The sequence below is a fragment of the Oxyura jamaicensis genome, chromosome 3 (genome assembly GCF_011077185.1).
Source record: "Oxyura jamaicensis isolate SHBP4307 breed ruddy duck chromosome 3, BPBGC_Ojam_1.0, whole genome shotgun sequence".
Classification (NCBI taxonomy): domain Eukaryota; kingdom Metazoa; phylum Chordata; class Aves; order Anseriformes; family Anatidae; genus Oxyura; species Oxyura jamaicensis.
The window spans coordinates 7,200,571-7,212,738 of NC_048895.1; positions in this window are offsets into that span (position 1 = coordinate 7,200,571).

Consider the following 12,168-nt stretch of genomic DNA (forward strand, 5'->3'; position numbering starts at 1 on the left):
AGTGCTTGTTTGCCACAGCCCAGGACACAAGTTACAGGCAGAAATTGATGCATTTACCCGTGTGCAAATGGCCAGAGTTAGTCACATTCTGCACAAGAGAAAAATCACAGCAAAGGCTTTCGAAGGTGTCTAGTATCATTGCTATATCAATGAAACATGTTGACTTTCTGTGGCTTGTTATACTTCAGAAGGAAACTGTTCTGGCAACCAATGAACTAAGATAATATTTAAATCCAAATTTTATTATTAATGGAGACAAAATATGTTGTTCTTCATGGGTTTCCATATTTTTGAAAAAGGCCTGCAGAATTAATACTGAAAGAGGGAGACAGCATATTTTTGTCGTCAGCTTGCACCCAGCTAGGCCAGAGAAGACTGGGGTGTGTTTACAGTAAAATCAGAAGAACAGAGGATTTATTACCGATGGTTCTTTCTCCTGACTTGAAATAGCACACCTGTGGGTGTGTGCAGCTGTGACTTCACTGCTACGGTTTTGGAGAGAGATGCTGGCTGTCTCTGCCTGGCTACTCTTGGATTGCATTTGCTATGCATTACAGCTAACATTCTCAGATTTGTCTTGGGCAACGTCTGCAAAAACATTAGGAATCAGAGGAGCTTGCTTGAACTAAAGTGCCACTGTTCAGTGCAGTCTTACTGTTACAAATATGAGGAGCATCAATGGAAAATCCTAAGTGGATATAGGACATGTCCTGAAACGCCATGTAAGGAGTAGAAGGAACTTTATGTGGCATAAGTTGCTTCAGAACAAATCTTAAGGCTCAGAGTTCATAGCTGGAGTCCTCCATCCCTCTCTAAACCAGTGTGACTCCTCATATATTCTTGTTAAACAAATCTTTTGGTCAATTTTAAATTGCCATGGAATATTCACTGAAAAGGATTGCTTGTGATTTACAAAAAGGCATCAAATATTTCAGGACTTTGACCTCCTCAGTAAATGTTTAAATAAATAAGTGTGAAACTGATGGTTATGGAGCTGGTACTGCCTCTTTAGCTTAGGAAATCTGTCTCTCTAAGTGCATTTGAAGCTTCATCTAGGGAAACCAGCCTTCAGAGTCCACAAGAACTGTAAGAAGCCATGGTGTGGACTGAGTTAGATCTCTTTGAGCTCAGTGGCCTCTACCCTAATGCACTTCAGCAGGGAATTTGGCCCTCTGGATATTTAATGAAGAATAAAGACCAGTTCTACCCCTGTGGTGTTGAAAGTGGGAGTTATTCTTGAAACAGAAATGCTGATATTGGATCAGCCCTAAAAGTAGTGGTGAAGGCTATTCTGTTATTATGCAATTTTCTTTTCTTTCTGTTGAGAGTAGGGGTGGAAGAAAATGCAGAGATTGACCCTGCGCCCATATAAATAGTCTATCTGTGAAAACCATACTTGATGAAAGGAATACCATGTCCTAAGCAAACAGATATGATGTATGCTAATAACAGAAATGGAAAGAAAGAAAGAAAGAAAGAAAGAGAGAGAGAGAAAGAGAGAGAGAGAAAGAGAGAGAAAGAAAGAAAGAAAGGAAGGAAGGAAGAAGGAAGGAAGGAAGGAAAGAAGGATGGAAGGAAGGAAAGAGAAGGATGGAAGGAAAGAAGGAAGGAAAGAAAGAAGGAGAGAAAAAAGGAAAGAAAGGAAGAAAGGAAAGAAAGGAAAGAAAAGAAAGAAGGAAAGAAAGAAGGAAAGAAAAAAGGAAAGAAGGAAAGAAAGAAAAGATGGATCTCTAACTACATCTTTGTTCACAAGCATGAGGGAAAGCAGTTGAATTTACTGTATGTTTTCTGGAAATCTATGGGAGTCTCTTAAAGACAGGTGATTAACTAAAGAGCCCTCTCTCCTGCTGGCTTTCTTCTAATACAATATCAGCGTTTAAGTATCCTTTTTCCTCTAGAGTTAAGGATCTGATTTCAGATGGCTTTAGTGTTAAAAGACAGGCAGAAGTTTCAGTGGAATAAACTCCCCCTCAGTGTTCATGGAAGAAATGTCAACTGGGTACTTCAGGGCACACTTCATGCTTTTCCTTAGAGCTGTATCTAGTGATCAGGTATCTAGTAACTCCCTTTCTTTGCCATGTGTTTACCTGTCAGGCCTTCGGAGAGCACTCTGTGACTTCAATGCAACTCTGCTGTCCCATAAAAATGGCTCCACGTATTCAGAGCCTGAAAATAGAGAAGCGTGAAGGAGGAGATAATTCCTTTAATGGTAGGGAAAAGGCAAAGTCTCTCTCTCTGAGCTTTCAAAATCAGATTGAGGGGAAAAAATTTAGAAAAATATCTGCTGTCAAAGGCAGTCTCCCAGTGATGTCTCCATGTAGTGATGTTCTGCTGAAGGATGAACAGTTTGTCTCCATTTTTAACAGGTGTGGTGATGCCCCGTTACCCTTAAAAATGGTTGAAGCAAAGCTTTCCTAATGAAACTCGAAACCAGGAGAAACTGCCTACTTTAGGAGGCCTAATAAAAACCTGCAATTCAGGCAAGTTGTGCTGATATTTGCAAGCTGGGGCCAGCTTTAGTGCAAACACAGGAAATTTACTGTAACAGGTGGAAAGCAGGTAGTACTTGGTAATGCCACATCATGCTGCTGCTGGAGTCAGTGCAATTCAGTAATTTGACATTGGAGATTTTAGATGGATGTAAATTGCAGAAATTTAATGTAGTTCTAAGGAAGCCGAATACATCAGAATCAAAACCAGGACTGATTGCTAATCCACAGGAACAAATGCTATCAATTTCCATGCTGATCTGGATGAAACCAAGAGTTACAAAATTGTTTCCAAGCCTCAAGGCCAAGATTTTTTCTCTTGCTTATAGCAGTCTGTACTTTATATCAACATCTCTTGTTGAGACCCTTGCTTCATAAGGTACTAGGGAAATTCCAGAAACCTTGAAATGAACAAATGTTTCATTATTTTAAAAGGATGAAGGAGGTGCCTCCTTTTTCCCAGACTCCTCACATAAATATAGGCTAGTTAACCTGACATCAGTTCCAAGACAATTGCAAAATTGCAAAAAAATCAGATGAAAAAATCAAAATAGTCAAAATCTAGTTAAAGAGATGGTGACATAAATGATACCAGTCAGTATAGTTTTGATATTATACAGTTTGTATTTGTACAAAACAGTTCTAAAACATTGCTACCTATGGTGTAGCACATATTAGATGATTAAACTAATGGATCAGAATGGAAAGGTGTCAGGAGGGTATTTTTATCAAGGCTCTGAAATGATTCTTTTGTGTCCCTGGGCTATTCAATATTGATATCAAGGATTTGAAAGAAAAATAAATAACTAAATTAGCTGCTGGAAAAGTTGCAGATACATCATAGTGGTAAATAAACAAGATGGGTCAAGTCTGCAAGACAAACTGCATCACTTGGTAAACTAGTTTCCTCTGAACATGTGTTTTAAAACAGCAAAATGCAAGGTCATATATTTGAGAACAAAGGCTACAAATGACAGTTTACATCCTGGAAGCAGTGACTGTGAAAGCCTTGGCCCAGATACAGGCTGTGAGCTTTGTCAGTGCATACATGCAGACATACATAAATCCTGTCCCAGCCGTTCTAAAATCTGTTTGTGTTAGATTTATATAATCGGTCGTTCTTGTTAGTTCAGTTCTCAGCCACTGTGCAGACTTTAGTGAAAGTTTGGCTGCTTGGGACAATTTTTACATTTTCTCAATATCTGGGAACAGGCAGGAAGTATCCAATTTTGAATTGGAAACTTAGTTGGTGCTTTTTGATCTGAAATGCCTTATCTGCAGCGAAGATCCTGCAATTGTGAACATTGCCACTTATCACATCAATTACCTGATGAGGGGTCTAGTTTCAGGGCTGTTCTGCCAATTGTAAATGAAGAAACAGGGCTGTGCAGCAGACAAAATGTTCAAAATATCACTGAAGATCTGTTGGGTAAATGGTGATCTTGGATTGGAAAGATCATTGTTTTCTTGAAGCTCGTAAACCCTTCAGGACTGAGCAGCTCGCATTGTTATTCCTTTTATACACCAAAGAATTTGTCAGGTATTCAGACGGTAAGAAATGACAGAGTTAAGGTTATCTGTGCAACTTTAAGTCATTTCCCTTGTGAGAAGGGATTAAGCCTCTCATTGCATGACTCCTGCTGATTTTTCCACAGGTCCTCTTAATGATTTTCCACTTGCCTTTTTTTTCTTTTTTAATACAGGCTCCTAAATTCTGCATGACTTTTGAAAGTGCAACATAAGCTGTAAATCACAAGGGTGATCTCAGAAAATATAATCCTGTTGGGTCATCACCAAGCAGGTAAGCTGCTAAAAATAAGCATCAGCCAGTTGCACAGATGGGTATATACCATAGGTAGGGAGCTGGAAGGGATTTCCTCTTGGGTCTCCTACCCTCCTCCATATAACACCAGGAAGATATTTCTGAGTAGGCTGGAGTGGAGAGGGCTAGTAGTGGTGGTGAGAGAAGCTTCTTGGCTCTGCTGCAGGGTGGGAATAGGACAAGCTACAGTGCGGGGTTCTGTTGGTTTTGGTCTTTAGTCTGCACTGAAGACTTGCATCATTTCTATGGAGGTGCTAACTTGTAACCCATAAACTGGGAACAGATATTGGAAGAAATATATTCTTAAGCTCTAGAAAGCAGCTTGGTTTTCTCAAGCAAGTAGATCTGACATTTTAACAAAGTATGGCTGTGACAGCTGTCACCCATGCATATCATTTTCCTAGGATTTTTTTTTCCTGTTACACTTGTGCTGCAGAGGCAGGAAGGCTCCTGGATTTCCTGTCTTTACCCAGTGAAGACCACTCAGCATCCAGCCAGAAGTCCTGATCAGTATGAAAACAATATTGAATTTTACAAGTCTCATTTATTTCAGAGAGTAAAACGCCTTTCTTTTCGAAGTGCTTCTCTTTAGCTTTCATTTCCTGTGCACAGAGTAGCTTTGTCTTGAGCACAATAATTAAGTTGTTGACCTTCCTTAGAGGTCAAACGTAGCTTCCCTTTAGAGACAGATAAAAACAAGCAATAATAGATACTTTAACTGCTCATAGATACTTACTCTGCATATCTGTGATGTTTCTGTAATTTTTGTGGATATTTTTTCCCAAGATGATTCAGGACAAGATGCTGTCGATCCATTTATTTTGGTGGATATGTGGTATTTATTCAAGTAGTCTTTTCCCCATTTTTTTTGAGGTGAAAAAATATTTCATTGTAACTACAATGAAATTAACTTCTTCTATATAGAAGTTTGAGATCTTGCCCATGGCATGGAAGGTGGTGGTGGAGGGTGGGAACCACATTATCCTTTACAAAATGGGCAAGCAGTAGAAATCCTCACAGGTGGAAGAAACCCATTCATTCCAGTCATCTGGGGCGTTATTGCTGGTCTGTGCTAATGGCCATAGATGCTGGGACTGAACAGCATGGCGGAGGAAGGAAAAGCAAATATAGGCATTCCACCACCTGTACTGGAACAGGCTGGGCCAGCCTTAGTACTTCTAAATTCTTAAACCTTGTGTTCTAAGCCCTCGTATTCCCTATACCCTTCTCTTTAATTCCAGAAGCCTCCTTCAGGCCATTGCAGCTCCTTTTTTCTCATGCATACAGTAAAATTAAGTCTGAAAGTGTAATATGTATATATGGCCATAAAAAAGTCCAAATGTACATTTAGTCTTGGAAGCAAGAGAACAAAGTCACATCAAAACTGAGACCAAGTGTTCACTCCATCTCTTATTCTTGCAGCACTTTGTAGCTCTTAATACATGAGCAATCCCTTCCTCATTCACCAAAGCCCTTAAATTCATGCTACCATCCCATCACGGTGAATTAAAGTTAAACATGCCTTAATGAAAGGGGGGCTAAGTGGAAAAAGTTGGGCCAAAGCAAAGCATCTTTTTGTTCAAAAGTAAAAGAGCAGTGCTGGTATCTAATTTTGGACCCCTGGGAAATGCCTTGACACTGAAGTGGTCAGCACCATGTAAAAACTTAGCGAGAGACTGGCATTCTCCACTGCCTACAGTCATTCAGACTTGGGTTGGCACCCCTCAAAACCCCTAAGTAGAAGCTATGGTTGCAGTCCCTTCAGCCATTTTAGGACTTTGTAGGTAAATGCGGTCCAGCAGCAGCAAAAGGCAGTTCTGTTTTTAATAAAGATTAAAAAATATTCTTGAATGACCCTCCTTGTTCCTTACTATTATACGGTATTAAAATATAAGAGTGCAGCCAAGGAGAATAGAAAACAAAGAGAAAAGCCTTTAAAAAAAAAATCCACAATTTTATATCCTTTCCCTACTAACCCACCACAGAATTCAAGGGTGGGGGATTCGAGGCCTGAAAGAATCTTCATATGGTGCCAAAAATTCCCCACAGATCTCTCTGGTCCCTCCGCGTTTGGCTATTTAAAGCAAACACATTGTGTTTTAGATGCTAGTTTAGATCCATTTTCCATATGAGGAGGTGGGATGTAATTAATTAGCTGTTCTTTTGATTTCTAAGTATCGCATGTACTGCACAAGAGCATGTACTTTCGACAGAGGCTAGAAAAAGGAAATAAAATACAAGCTGCACCGCTTAAGTCTTCTTGGTACAAATGATGGATCAGTAGGGGATTATCATGTGTATTTTATTGCTACCAATGCTGATTGAGTCACTTGAGTGTTAATACAAACCTAGAGAAAAAAGTCTGGATGAAATCACAGTAACAGTGTTTAAAGTGTTTGTTTTAGTCATAATTGCACTGTTTTTATATAAAGTCTTTGATCTGTAGGTTGAAAAGAGGCAAAGCCAGTAGTCCACAGTAGAAGTAACCAAAGATAAACTTTTCTGTAGAGTTTAAGAAAAAAAAAAAAGTCCACAGTCAGATATGCACTTGGACATATACGGCGGGGAGATGAAATCCAGACTCCAGCAAACCAAAAAACACAGCTCATTGCCATTCCAACTAACGAGGTCCCTCTTCTGAGGACATGGTAAATTTCACTTACACAAGCCCTTCATCATCTTCATCTCTACCTTCTTATATTGGGTAGAAATGTATAAACATCAGCATGTGACTGCTCTTTTCTTTACCTTTCTCTTATGCATGTTTTTCTGAAATGATTGTTGGAGGGTTTCACACAGGTCGAATCTCCCCAAACCCTCTCAGAATGAGCAGAGGACAAGACAGGTTCCTTTGTGGGGCATTTCAGAGCCAGAGCCTACCCCAGTGGCACCAAAATGCTCCTGAATAATTTCCCTCTCTCTTGGCTCTGGGAAGAAGCCAGGGATGCTAGAGGCTAATGGGGTCCTATGTGAATCTTCCCATCAGTCGACTGTCCCATGTGCTGTTGGTATATGTGTGTATGTTATTACAGAAGTCAATCACACTTTAATGACAAATGTTTAAAAAATTAAGCTATAAAATTCTTAACTCAGTTATTAACTTTAAATGAATTGTTTAGGTTGTTTCCTCCCACACACCCCACCCAATTAACTTATTCTTGAGGGAAATGTATTTATGGAGCCATGTGCTTCTCACATGGTTGAATCTAAAAATAACTAAAAAAAATCATTCCAGCTAAAACTTAATATAAAATCCAGTCCACCAGCCTAACACAGATTATAACTGGTTTCTTAAACTGATTTCTGTATTTGTAATGATAGCCTTGACCAGTCTTCTGAGTGCTGATTGTTTCTGGTTTTCCCACACTCTACTACCATTTAATAAGATATATATGTATATGCATTCCTGAACCTAAGAACCACCAAATTACTTGTGCAATAGGCAAACTTATTTATCTCATAAATGCCCATGTACACTGCAGAGATGGCAGTCAGTCCAAGTTTCTTGGTTGTTGGTTTTGTTTGTTTGTTTACTTGTTTGTTGGTTTGGGTTGGTGGGCTTTTGGTTTTGGTTTGGTTTATTATTTTTCATTGCTGGGTTGTTGATTTTTTCTTTTTGAGGGGGGAGTGTAGAGAGTCTTATCAGGCAGTGAAAGCACTGAGCTGTTTTTCCCAGGATCTTATAGTCAATGATCGACAGATCGGATGCTTCAAAAGGTCTGAATCCTCATGGGTCATCAAATCCCTCTTCCGTTTAATTCAGTATGAGTTTGGCATTTTAGAGAAGCCAAAACTGTAGCCCATAATGGACAATTATGCAAGCCCGGGATGAAAGGGATGTTTTCTCCTAGCCCTAGATAATTAAGCCAAATGAAGAATCTTTCCATTCCCATCACTAGTTTATTTTTTTAATTGGTCTTGAGATGACTGTGTCCTGAGCTCCAAGGACCAAAATCCTTTAGAACAGAGATCTTCAGCCTGTGGCTTATGAATCTGTCAGGCAGCAACAAGTGGCTAAAAGCAAATGTATTGTCAGTAGTCTCAGGAATTAACTGCCCAGGGATCTATATGTCTAGGGAAAAAAAATGCAGCAATCCACATTAAAAGCAAGATGGAAAACCACTGATTTAGCTAATGTTATGCTATCAATGGAAGAAATTTAGGTCTCATAAAAATGCTTAGATTTGCAGAGAATTTTTTTGTTCTGGTTTCAGCTTTTATTCAGTCTGAATCCCTCTACTCATTTCTACAGTACTAGGCATTATTTATGAAAAAGCATGCTCCTTTTTGCTTTCAGATGTCATGTCATTTAACGATGCTGCATTGTCTCTATCCAGTAGTTACAGAAGAGGTCATTTCCCTTTGTGTAAAGCAGTGGCTGCTTTAACTTGAGGTTATGCTGTCCGCTGGCACACCACCCCTGTTCACTGCTCCTGGTCCTTCTGGGTCCCTTCTCAAGTGGCAAAGTTCCCTCGACCCTTGTTGTCATGTGGATTTTTTTCTGTAGCTGGTTTCTGGTTTTAAGACAAAGTCAATGCTTAACGTGCTGGCTGAAATGACAGAAGAATATTATTTTCAGCATTATTTTCTTCCCAAGCATCACAGCTTTTTCTTCCGAGTGCTTCTCCCCAGACAATTCCCTGTTGTTCACGTTGGCACCCAGGTTGGTAGAGTTCCCTTAGCATAAAGCAGTGTGTGGGAGTACTTTTGCCATGTTGTTTCTGCTACATTCTTCTTCCTGAATTTCTTCATTGCTGTGTTGTCTATTTGGAATGGAATTTGTTCCTGTTTTCTCTCAGCTTTATTTAGTTTTATCAGTTATGTTTTATCTGCCAAATTTAACACATCACTTCTCAGCTTCTTCCCCAGTTGTTAAAAGGTGTGGCAATCCAGAGAGCTTTGCTCCAACTGCAAACTAATTTGTGTGCGTGTGCTGTTCTACAGGTTGGGATTTTTACTGTTTACGTTGTTTTCAGTCAGTGGTAGACTTTTGTCCTCTCTACTACGACTGTTTAGTTCATAAATAATCACTGGTAGGAGTCTTTCTGCAAGGCTGAGTAGGCTTTGTCTCTTGCTTTGCTGAAACAGCTGAAGAGTGCTAGTGGACTTTTATGTCCTGTACCTGCCTTGCACAGTTTTTCTACTTCAGTTAGGGGTATGATTTTTATTTTTTAAACTGAAACTGTTAAATTAGTGAAGGCCCTGATGAAGGTGATACTATCAGCAAAAGGTGCTTTATACTGGTATAGTTTATTCCTGCCAATTGGGACATGCTTTACATGTGCATCATCTCTACCTGCAGAGAGGGGGCAGTTGCACCACAGCATTTAAGTACACAGGTTTCAAATTAGATGAGTTCATCTGATACAAAAATGTGTGTTGTTTGGCCTCATGGAACCACTGGGAGCTAAGGGGGCAGAAATCCAATTTAAAGCATTTCAGTAAGTGCAAGCTAAAAACTTACATTAACACAGAATTATTTGCTAGTGGAATTTTACCGTTGTTGGAGGGGGGTGCAGTGAGCGCTGCAAGAGGCAGAAAATTCAGAGTTAGCACTCCCCTGTGCACCATCACTTTCTCTGCGTGCGTCTGCTGGAATCAGTGCTCTGTTGCAACGTACCAGGGCTCTGGGCTGCTTGCAGGTCATCTGCAGCCTCACCTCCAAGCGAAGGGTACCCTGCAGCAGCAGCCGCCAGCGCAGACGAGGCTCCCACATGCAGGTTTTGGCCTCTCCAGCACAGGCGAGCCAGCGCTGCCGGCTGCAAGCACTCAGAGTGCAGGAGCCGGGAGCTGAAGCCTGCAGCTACCGGGGTTTGTCTTCCTCTTTGGAGCTGCTTTGACTTCGTTTTGTAATTACAAGATTAATCATGAGAGCAGAATGGCTGATAACAGTCCAGGCTCTGCTCCCCCTCCAGCCCCTGGTGATTAAATACAGAGGCAAAAGCTTATGCGTGGCCCAAACTCAGCACAAATCCAAGGGATTAGAGGCAGGTATCTGAGGACAAAACCTGGCCTGCTGTTTGGCAGGGACAGGGATTTGGAAACCCCATCCACCACCACATCCATGAAAAATCAAAGCACAACAAGCAGTAGACAGAAGTTCTGTTCTCTTTGAAGCAAAGAGCTGCCAAAATGTTCATGTCAGGCTTTTTCTCTCTTTTTATTTTTTTTTCTTCCTTTGGACAGGCAGAGCTGGGTTGCAGCCGAACTGCTCACGGCCTCACCTGCACCCAGGGAGCACCCAAAACTGAAAGTGCAAAGGGTTTATTGGGCATGCATGTGTCTGGGGAGCCCCGCAACACACTGCGTGTGTAGGGGGGGTGTTGAAACATCTGATGATTTAGAGCATTTGCTTCAGCATCTCATTATTTCCATTAATGAAACTACTGGCAACAAGGTAGTCCGTTTTTTTCATTTGGTTTGAATTTCTAAAAAGCATAATTTCAGCAATTTTTCTCTGTTCTTCCCCGCACATACAAAAATTGCTTTAGACAGGAAGAATTTTCTAAATTGAGTTAGACTCGAATCAAATAAATGAAAACCTATTTTTAAAAAGCACTGTGGTACTTCGCATTCTTAAAAAATTCCTGTATTCCCACTTGTTTTTCAGTAAACTTTCATCATTCTGTTTAAAGTTCTGCAAGTGTGAATATTCATATTTCAAACATCTGGCTTGCAAATCGAGCATTTCAGAAGTACCATATCCTCACTTACTACAGAGTCGTCAGTAAAACATCAGCAACAACCAGCTCTTTTCCTTGCCAAGGGCTGGTTCTGCGTTATTCACACAAATAGGCTTTTTTTCCATTGACTGGAATAGGAGCAGAATCCATCCTGAAATAGTGGCCCCCTGGTTTAATCCACGACAAGAGACAAACAAATAGACCCTTTGAAATGAGTTTTATCTTTTGTGCCCCATTTGTTGTCTGAAGCAGGTGTCAATGGGATCTTTTCCTGTCTGCCTGTGGTTGAAAAGCAACATGTTGTACTTAAACCCACTTGTAAATTGTAGCGTTTTACAGATGAACCCCCCCTAGGGATCTACTTAAAAAAGCTGTTTGAGGTTAAGCACCAGAAGTCAAAAAGAGTTAATTTGCCTTTTTTTTTTTTTTTTTTCCTCTCTCTCTTTCCATTTTTCACTCTGTTTCAAGTTGTTTCTCGTTTAAAAAAGGTCTCTTTAGTGTCTCCATATACAGTAAAAAAATCCTTGGTGTGCAAGGTCCGATCCTGCCAGAGCTGAATTTCATTTATTTGTAAATCATTGGAAAGAATTTCCTTTTACAGTGGGCCCAGTCACAAACTTTCTAGTTTCTTGAGCCAATAATCTTATCAGCCACCTGCTCTGTGGGTTTAGCACTAGGAACAGCTTCAGTGTTTCTTAACCTGGGGAAGAGGCAACTCTGGAAGGAAAACTGGCGAGGGCTGGCCAGATTGGCCTGCCATTTGCTCAGACCAGAGACTATCCAGGAAACAACCACCAGCAGCAACTTCAGTAGCAACAGTAAGCTCATACATCCCACATTTTAGGAAAATGACATTATGCATAAAAAATGCACTAGAAACATATAAACTATGTAGTGATATTACAGTATAAAAGGGACAATGGTTATAGCCAGCACAGTAGAAGGATAAAGACCATGCTTAATCAGAGATGGCTGTGTTGTTATTCAGGGATGCTTACCCATTTTTCCACCACCTCCTGAAGCTGATTTTCACTGTGCTGGGATGTTATCAGTAAATACAGAAGAAAGAAGGAAAGAAGGAAGGAAGGAAAGAAAGAGAGAGAGAGAGAAAGAAAAGAAAAAAAAGAAAAAGAAAAGGAAAGGAAAAGAAAAGAAAAGAAAAGAAAAGAAAAGA